This window comes from Carcharodon carcharias, chromosome 19, assembly GCF_017639515.1.
Source record: "Carcharodon carcharias isolate sCarCar2 chromosome 19, sCarCar2.pri, whole genome shotgun sequence".
NCBI classification, from domain to species: domain Eukaryota; kingdom Metazoa; phylum Chordata; class Chondrichthyes; order Lamniformes; family Lamnidae; genus Carcharodon; species Carcharodon carcharias.
Genome location: NC_054485.1, coordinates 36,089,525 through 36,099,981, shown reverse-complemented (window position 1 = coordinate 36,099,981; position 10,457 = coordinate 36,089,525).

Here is a 10,457-nt window from a genome sequence, read left to right as displayed (position 1 = left end):
ATGTCATGGTTCAGTTGCTGGTGGGAGCAATTCATAGGAGCCTAGAAATATCACTGCACAGGCTGTACAGTTGGTGCAGTTCAATGTCTATTTACATCCACTTTACTTGCTGAATTTAGTTGTGGCAATATGTGGAAGGCTATGTGGAAGTCAAAGAACTTCCTGTATGACGCGGGAGTCACAGGATCGATGATGCAAATGGTGAGGGAGAATTAAAAGGGGCAGAGTTTTTAAAAATTAGAAGAAAATTTAATGTGGCAGAGGATGTTTTTCCAATTACATAGGAACGAGTCCTAAACTTTCCAACTGAGAGTATAAAGTGGTATCTCAGCATTAGTTGGCACCTCAGTCATCACCAACTGGGATGTTGGTGGGGAAATTTGGGAAGGAGGGGTGTTCAGGGAACATGAGGGGGTGGGTCAGCACATAGACAACATGCAGCAGATTTGTTTGGGGGGTCAGAGGGAAGCACTTGTGCTCCATTCTCTCACACACACTTTGATATCTTCACCATTTCTCACATCCTGTATAGTTTGCGTCCTCAGCCCTTACACCGAGGGTGAGATTGACATCTCCCAAGCCATTGAGGACCCATTAACAGCTCATTGGACAGCCGCCAAAACTGTGAGTGCTTCGTAAAGTGTTGACTATGCAGCCAATACTTATTATTCCTTCTCTCTTTAACAGGCAGCAGCAGTTATAGGAAAAGGGCCACTGGCAGCTAGCCCCTCAGCCCCTGCCCCACACAACCTTGGATGAGGATCCTGAGGACCCACTAGATGTAGAGCTGTCACAGCATTCACCTGCACCCTCCACCAGCAGAGACACATACCTCGCTGGGACCTAGTTCTAGAGCAGGTTCAAATCCATAATCTGATGAACTCAGCACAGATTCTGGTCCACAGCAGGCAGAGGTAGAGACATCCAAGGTTACCACCACTCAGAGGGTTGCTGGAGGTCATGCTTCTGCTGAACCCAAGTCCAATGATGAGCCTCTGGACTTGGCCCTAACACAGATTTGAAGCTGCAAAGACAGATACAGGAGCATCAGGCAGGGGTGTCGGATGCCATCATCAGATTGCAATGGACGATTGAGGAGTCCATCTGTGTGCAATCTGAGGTCATTGCTTTGACATGCCAGTGCACCGAGGTCAATGCTGGTGGGATGGTGACTGCCATGAAGATCTTGGTCCAGGACTTTGTGGCTGATCTGTGCCAGGACCTGCACTTCATCGCTCTAAGCATAGATGGATGAATCAGTGGCTATGTGAGAGGGGACGGGTAACTTCGACCTCACTCCAGATGCCTCTTCTCCTCAGGGAGTCAGGCAGGGGCCTTTGGGCACCATAGGGAGGAGGAACATTAGTGGGGCACCCTGGGGCTATCTACCCAATTAGATAGGTAACTCCAAGGGTGTCAAGCTGCTCCCAATTCCCTCTGCCTGTGATCCCATTAGCTCCAGCTCCAGAAGACGAGGAAGATGCATGCCCCACAGCAGGAGACCCAAAGCAGGCCGGGGCCCTCCAGGCCTTAGTCCTTCAGAGGCCACCCATCAAGGTCATTAGACACAACAGAGAGTAGTCAGCAGGCTGCCTCCACCTCTATGGTGGATGTGGGGGATGCACCAAGATGTAGATGTTGAATAAGAAAAATTAAGAAACACTAAGAGCACAAAGGTAAGATGGGTATTCACAATCTGTATGTAGGTGGCACAAAAGTAAATACAAAAATTGCTGGAAATACTCAGCAGCTCTGACAACATCTATGGAGAGAAAGATAGAGTTAACGTTTCGAGTCTGACTCTGTCTTTCTCTCCACAGATGCTGTCAGACATGCTGAGTTTTTCCAGCAATTTTTGTTTTTGTTTCATGTTTCCAGCATCCACAGTGTTTTGCTTTTATACAAATGTAAATATCATTTGTTACACCTCATTTAGTGTATGCCTCTTTTACCTAATGATATGCTCCGTGGTCAGTCAAGTGTCACAGATGCCCTCCCTCTTCCCAGACATCCCATCAGCTGCCTCAGCTCTATGGTGTCTCAAACCATCTCAGTACAGTGCCTGACCATTCTCTGCATGGTGTCAACATGAGTGAAGCCTCTGGCTCTTAGAACTTGGTGGTTGGCTAAGGCATCTCTAGGACCTGCTTCAGAGGTTCATGTAATGTTGTCTCATGAGTTTAGAAGCTGGAGGCTGCTTTAATCTCCTGATGGTTCTGAATTGAAGAGCGGATCTTATAGGATTTAATGGCAATGTGCATTGCAGTCAATCTTAGTCAGTGTGTCTTTTACTGGCCTCCATGTAATTGCCATCAGCTTTGAATGTGCTCTATTATGAACCAAAACTCGGGGCTCTTATGCGCTCCTGGTGGCCTGCAGTGTTAATTCATAATTCCCCATGTACGTTTGAAGATCAACCCAATATTAGACCCCACCTTTCCAACTCCATGATGCAGAACTACAGACTTCGCTGACATATGTTGAGCCTTGCCATTCATGCTAAATGCTTAAAACTATGTGATATGGGAAATGTGTGTAAAGGTCCCAGATGCCAAACTTTGACATGGGAGGATGCTGTGCTGGACCAGAAGGTCTGGCTAGTGTCTCGTGACATTAACTATGTGCCAGCTCCCAGGTGGTCAGTCAACATGGCTATGTCCTAGTTACAATGGCATTGGTATGCTTGGTTTCCTTGTGGAAATGTCAGACTAGTGAAATGAAAATGTGGAGGCCTCAAGTGGGATCAGAGCGAAGCTCCAGAACATCTGACATGTGCTCTTTATTTTCAATGATGAGAGTATCTAATGCCTAGATGGAGTGTCAGCATTTTTGGGGCCAAATGTGCTAAGGCTATGCTGTACAGTAACATGGGAAACTCCAAATGGAGCCATGGTCATGTGTACTTGACAGAGAGCAGACTATGCTGCTACGGCTGAAGCTTTCATGGTCCACTGTGACAATGTTAGCAATATAGGTCCCTTTAAGAAGAAAGTAAAACAGGTTTCAGAGAGAATTAAGAACAGGTGATGCTTACTGAAACCTATATTTAAGAGCTGGGTTTTCCCCTGTAGGGAGTTAGCTTCTGGACAGGGAGAGAATCCAGAAGCAAGGAGTGGAAACTGGATCCATATTGAACTATGATTGGACAATAAAAACAGTTGTGATTCTCAATGTCTTCTGCAGCCTAATATAACATATGGCTAATCACCTGTTTAGCACACTGAAAAATGAGCTCAAGTAGAGGCTCACATTCATTACTGAGAGCTGCAGATGACTGTATCCTAAAGGTAGGTCTCGTGCTGGGGATTCAGTTTGATGATGAGGCCTGAAACTTGTTTGTTGTGAATGATTGCCTGTGTAGAAATACTGCAGTGCGCATTTGGATTAGACCTCCGACTCAAGGTGAGAATCGGAGGATTGTCCTTATTGAGGCACCTTGCTACGTTGCAGGCATATGGCCACAAGTGCACTGAAGATTGCAGTGTTGCTCCTTCCTCTTGAAGGCTGCTGCAGGCAATGGAATGTTGGTGCGATGCTTGAAGAGGCTGCACCATCTTAACTCTGCTCTCAAAACTTAATGTTCCCATAACAGTAATGATCCCATAACAGGCCACTTGCTCCAGCGGCTGCCTTTCCTTGCAAGGATGATGGCATTGTGACACGAGTGTAACTATTCACTCAGAGATTGATGTGCTTCATTGAGATGATGAGGATCATAATGAAGGTGTTAAGGTGGACCCGGCATGGAGGACACTGGTGAAAGAGGCTCATATGAGCTATTCATCATTGTCATCCTCTTGGAAACTGGCGACTATAAGCATCTCGTGCGCATGCCTGCCTTGTCTGGCCCATACTATGCTCTCTTCCTCATCCTCCTCGCCCACATTGAGCTCAGCTCTCTTGACGTCCTCATCGGAGGTGACATAAAGCTCCCTTATCTCTCATTCTGCTAATTCATCCCCGGCTTTCAAGCGGTAGGTTCTATAGAGCACAGCAAGGCACGATGATGCATGTGACCCTCTGGGGCGTGTATTGGACAGCACTGCCTGACCTGTCCAGACATTGCAAAAACCTTTTCAAAATGCTAATGGTCTGCTCAATCAATGAGCGTGTTGCAGAATGAGCAGCACTATACCATTCCTTTGAAGCACTTTGTGGCCACCGAGCGAGTGTCATCAGCCACATCTTTTGCAAGTAGCCTTTGTCACCGAGAAGCCAACCCTGGATGCACTGAGGACCCTCTAAGATCTGTGGCACCTGTGAGTGACTCAAGATGTACAAGTTGTTGCAGAATGAGAGATAAGGGAGCTTTATGTCACCTCCAATGAGGACGTCAAAAGAGCTGAGCTCGATGTGGGTGAGGAGGATGAGGAAGAGAGCATAGTATGGGCCAGACAAGGCAGGCAGGATATCTCGCACATACCTGCATAATCTGCCTCTGGTTGTAGACCAGTTAAACATTGAGAGAGTGGAATGCCATCCATTTGATGGATTGCAGTAGCTGCTGCCAGGGAGCTCTTAAAGCTATACGTGTGCAGTTGATGGCACGCTGCACATGTAGGAATCTGGAGATAGCAGCAAATGCTACTGCTCTGGCAGCCTGACTGTCTTCATCAAGGGAGAACTGAATGTAATTGTGCAGCTTGCTAAAGAGGGAATTAGTAATCTCTCGAATGCATTTGTGATCAAATGCTTGAGAAATCTGCAGATGTCACCAGTAGAGCCCTGGAACGAGTCACTCACAAAGAAGTTCAGAACTGCAGTCACTTTGAGAGTCACTGGCAATGGATGGCCTCCCATTCCTTGCGGCATCGACTCCTCCCAGAGCATATGGCAGATATGTGTCACCACATCCCATCACGTGAAGGTGTCCACATCACTCTGTTGCTCATCTGGAGGTATGAAAATGTCTTCTGTATACCCTTAGTTGTGCCAAATGCCTCTGCACAATGACTTTGTCATCCTTTAGCTTCATGGTCTTGAGTGGGCCCCCACTGGCACTTGGTCATCAGAGCGAGGGTCTTCCTTTTGGCTTTCCTGGTGGTGACCGGCCCTTCCCTTCCTCCTCAGTTGCCTGACTGCCAAGGGAAAAAAAAGTTGGCTGCTCCATCTACTATTTTTTCACTGCTGCTCGTCTCTGCAGAAACATTGAACATACAAGTGAATGAATAGAAGCCTGGTCGCTTTCCAGTCACGAACCAGGGAGTCATTGTGAAGCCAATGGGTTGCACTCATCCCAGCCATTCCATTCCAGTACATCCCTTTGCAGCAATAGCACTGTCTTAAGAATCACCAGTAGACACCCCCACAAACACACCAGACATGACAATGCTATCACAGGAGGGTTGAATCTGACTTGAGTGCTGCCAGGCGATAGCAGCCTCAGTGAGGGAACTGTTGGACTGATTCCTTTGGATTAGACCACAGTCCCAAGTTGCACTAGTGATGAAGAGGGGATTGGGAATGGTTGTACAAAACCTGAATCTACCGGCTGCAAGGTAGATAGGAGTTAAGGTGCCTAAATTCCTCAATTGGTATTTGAATGTTCCTAACATGTTTCAACGGTGCTCTCCATTTGTTAAAACAGAAATTAGTGGGGTACCCCTTCAATCGGCCCAAAAGTGCAGTAGTCAACTCCTCCCATAAGCCCTGAGAGCCCTCCCTGGCAGGGTTCTTTTTAAACCTTGTTTTTCAACTGCATAATTGAAAGAGTTTGAAAACTGGTGCTGAGGTTTTGAGACCAGCTTCCGATCCCACCCCGCCATGACTGTGGAAGTCTGTTCCAGCATGCTGGAGGAGTGTAATGTACAGGTTTCCCTCCATCCAATCACTCCTTCCTTCCCCTCTAATTCTTGATCACACCATGATTTGTCATTGATAACCTTGTCCTCACCCTGAACTCTTTGGTGATGTCCCAACATCCCATGCAGACCTGACCCTTCCTGATCTTGAGGCACTTTGCACTGTGACTTACCGAGAAACCTCCCCCCACCACCCCCACCTCCTCGCCACTCCATACCCCCCTACCACCAAATGAATTGGTCGAGTGCCCCACGGCAGCCCCCCCCCCCCACCCCCCCCCCACCAAACATTAGTACTTGTTCCCTATCTACAGGCTGCAAATGCCTCCCCCCACTGGGACTGTGCCATATGCAGCCCAGTATCAAGCCACCAATTTCCAGAACTGAGTGTGAGGGATTGACCATGCCCATGCTGGGCACAACTGACAGGTCTGTCAGCACCCTCCCTCCCCCAACCCCGTCTCTATACTGAGACCAGGAAGGATGTGCGAAACACAGCCTTGTAACATGGTGCATACTTGCCCAGAAATGTCTCTGCTTTCTGGCCCTGATTACTTTTCTCCCCCCTACCCCCAGTCATGTGTCTTTGTGTATCCACCCTTCATCTCTTTCTCCTCTCCACCCCCACCACCCCCCCCAACCACCTCCAGTGAAATCTTTGCCTTCCAGCCCCTTCCCTAGCCTTTGTCATGTTTCACCCCCAACCCTAGTCAAGTCTTTGCCCTCCAACCCAGAGTCGCAGCAGTCACAAGTGCAGCACAGTGAAAGGTACGTGAGCGCTGCACACACATTCTCACCTTGGTCATGAGTGAAGTGCTACTTACCAGGTACAGGTCACTTAGACTAGTGTGATTCACAACCATATAATTGGCTGCCAGCATGGCCATTTGATCTGGAGTGGGGATGTGATTCCGGCAAGCCCGGTTTTTAATGAATATTCATAATATTCAAGCGTGGTTCCTGACACTGTGCAGTGGGCTACCTGAGCTGCCATGAAAGTCAGGAGCAGAAAATTTCAACTTATTTTTATGCCAGCAGGGAACTGGCATGGGCCCTCTCAATTTTCCCATTCCACCTGCCACGATTGCCAACACTGGTCTGTACGCTGTTATACACGACAGGTGGCTGTGCAGACAATATCCTAGTCAGGCAAGGGATCAACAAAGAAAAAGTTGCATTGATGAAATAATGAAAGTACTTGATGTCTGTCAATCTGCAAAAGAATACCATTGTCGAGTGGGCCAAATTTAACAAAGGGAATATATGGATACATTTGTCAACTATTTATGGTGAACTGTGAATATGGCAGCTTAAAAGATCAGCTAACTAAGGTCAGAATTGTTGGGGTCTTGGATGAAGCATTATTTGATCAGTTGCAGTCCATATTTAACTCTAATGCAGACAATGCAGCTGAGTGACAAGCCGAGCTCAGGAAGCAAAATCGATCAGTGATTCAAGGTGACGGGGAGAACCATATCCCCAGAAAAATGACTGACTCAGTGGAGTATGTTAAATTTCAAAGCATAGAGGTGGCCATACAAAAGCAGGGCAGGCGGGAAGAATATCCATCTACTGTCATTGGTGTGGCGGGAAAAATGACATGTGCAAAAATTGCCCTGCCAAAGAGGCCGAATGTCATTTCTGGGCTGTGTGTCACAGCAAGAAGCTTGTAGAGATTATACAAAAAGAGGAGCCTTTGAAAGGTGGCAGAATCCATGAAATAGAAGATATCATTGGTATTGAGCTGCCTTTCCCTGGAGAGATCCAGGAATCAAGCAGAAGCTACTAGAATGCTGATATCCTGATAGGGGGAAACTGGACACACTTTAGACACAAGTGCAACAGTTTTGGTTCTTTCTGATGCTGAACCATGGCTGGAATGAATTTCCTTTCAGTAATCATGCTAAAAACTACACGAGCCAGGAGATACGGAACTCGACATTATAGAGCAACTGAATGCAACCCTTACAACCCTAGAGAGAAAAATCATTGAAAACTTGTGATAATGAGCCAGATCTGTTCACTCTTAAACAGGAAAACCTGTACCAACATGCATCTGACTTGCAGAGTAGACGAACTGGAAAACCAAGAATATCAGCCTAACCTTCAGAGCTGAATTTCCATAGCTGTTCACATGGCTGGGAAAGCTGGATGCCGTGTTCCACATAACTCTATGGGTGGGATTTTCTGGCTTCACCCGCTGCCAGGATCTCCCAGTCCTGCTGAATCTCCCCGCAGTGGCTCCCACCATGACAGGGCTGAAAAATCGTGGCCTATGTGGCTGTTTACCCCAAGAAAAGTTCCTCATCTGCTCTTGCCAAAGGTAAAGGCGGAATTTGACTCTATGTTGAACAAATGGGTTATTTTACCTGTGACAGAACCAACAAAGCTAGTGCTCAGGCTTGGCCCTGGTGCCAAAACCCAATGGAACTATCAGAATTTGGGTAGATCTTACCCAGCTGAACAAAGCAAAGCTTATCCATGTCATCTGGATGAAAGCTTGGCAAAATTGAAGAAGAATTCTATTTTCACAAAGCTAGATGCAAATTGTGTTTTTTGGCTACAACCCCCTCAATGAAGAATCTAAGTTTCTCACAACCTTCATTACACCATTTGGGAGGTTTTATTTCAACAGACCACTCTTTGGCATCACATCAGCACCAGAAATCTTTCAGGGGATAATCTCAAGAATCTAGAAGGACTGGATGGAATCATGTGTATGTCACATAGATGATGCCCTGATGCATTAATCCACTCAGACAGGACCTGACACTAGAGTCCAAGCTGTGCTGCAATGCTTATAGAAAGCAAGATGTACACTCAACAGCAAATACAAATTCTCATAGCCAACTGTCAAGTTACTTGGGCATTTTGTGGATGTATCCAATGTCAGTGATCCACAGCGGATGAGCATTCAGAGTTTCTGCTCCTCAGAACATGACTGAGCTCCAGAGGTTCATGGTTATGGTAAACCAAGTTGGAAAGTTCTTGCCCAATCTAGCAGTCGTCAAAGACCCACTATGTCAACTGTTACAAGGGAGGATGCACAGCAGAGTTCTTATGAAAAAATCAATGAGATGTTGATATCACCAAATGTTTTAGCTCACCTATGGCCCAGAACTACCCATCAACATGGCTGAAGTTGCATCTTCTACAGGATTGGGATTTGTACTCTTTTCAGATATAAATGGATGGAAAGTGTAGACAGGTTTACTATGCATCCCTTTTACTGAACAGAGATATGCAGTGATAGAAAAAGAAGCTTTAACTGCTACATGGGCGTGTGAAAAATTTGCCAATTATGTTCTTGGTCTCCACTTCAAGATAGAAACAGACGACAACCCTTAGTGACACTCTCAAGTTCTAACGAGTTAGCAAAAATGCCTCCATAAGTACAATTCAGACAGCGGATGATGAGGTTTTATGCAAACAGTATGTTCCGGGAAAACAGTAGGCACTTTATCCCGTATCCCAGGGAACAAGGTAATGTAGCTATATCAAGTCTCGGAGCTCTTGCAATGATTGTACCAAGGACACTTTGAGCATCACAATGTTAAGCCAGAGCAAGCTATTCCATTTGCTGGCCTGGTTTCTCAAAGTTGCTGGAAGAGACGATATTACTCTGCTAATGCATCAGAGAACTCTTAATGTCATCTTCCTATCCATCAAGACCATGGGAAAGTCTTGGGATGGACCATTTCAAACCGAGGTAAAATGTTCTTGATTGTAGTAGTCTACTACCCCCTAGATGGATAGAATTCCAGCAACTGCAGGATCACACTTCTGAAGCAGTGTTGAAGGAGATTTTAGCAATGCATGGAATCCAATACATTGTAACGTCAGGCAATGGATTATAGTTTGCCAATGAGTTCTTTAAAGAGTTCACGGCATCGTATGGATTTGTTCATACTACCATCTCATGAAGATATCCTCAAGGCAACGGTGAAGCTGAAAAAGGAGTGTGTACAGTGAATGCATTGCTAAAGAACAATGACGTCCAATTTGTGCTTCTGAGCTATTGCTCAACACCACTTTAAAATGGTTTGGCACCAGGTGAACTCATCATGACAGTTGAAGAACTCAGCTCCCTGCTGTCTCACGCATGCTCGTGCTGTACAATTTGATTGACTTGGACAAGGTGAGGGAGAGAGGTATCATTCCAGTCAGATATGAAACTCTGACAAATGCCATAAAGCATGCAACCTGCCAGACTTCGAATCAGGAGACTCAGTTTGGATCTGAAACCAAGCTCACTGTAGGCAAGTGTTTGAACAGACACCACATCCATGGTCGTACCTCATTCAAACCGAAAATGGTATGGTGAGATGGAACAGATGTGCACTAGTTGCCATACAGAAGCAGTCATCTGTCCAACCAAATAGACCAGAGATGCTGCGTTCATCAAGAGATCCAGATTGGTGAACCTGAGTCATCTACAAATTCTTATTCTTCCCAGCAGAACCTGAGAGATCACACACATGACTCCAATCCCCTATATATAATTGAAGCTAGAGGCTTGGGGGGGTGGTGGTGGTGGTGGTGGTGGAGTGTAGTATAAGGGGTGAATTCTAACTGTGCCATATGTCAATAAGACACAGTATACATCACAGGATGCGATGCAATGTCTCATGATTTTGCTCTCTCTTGTAGACCTCA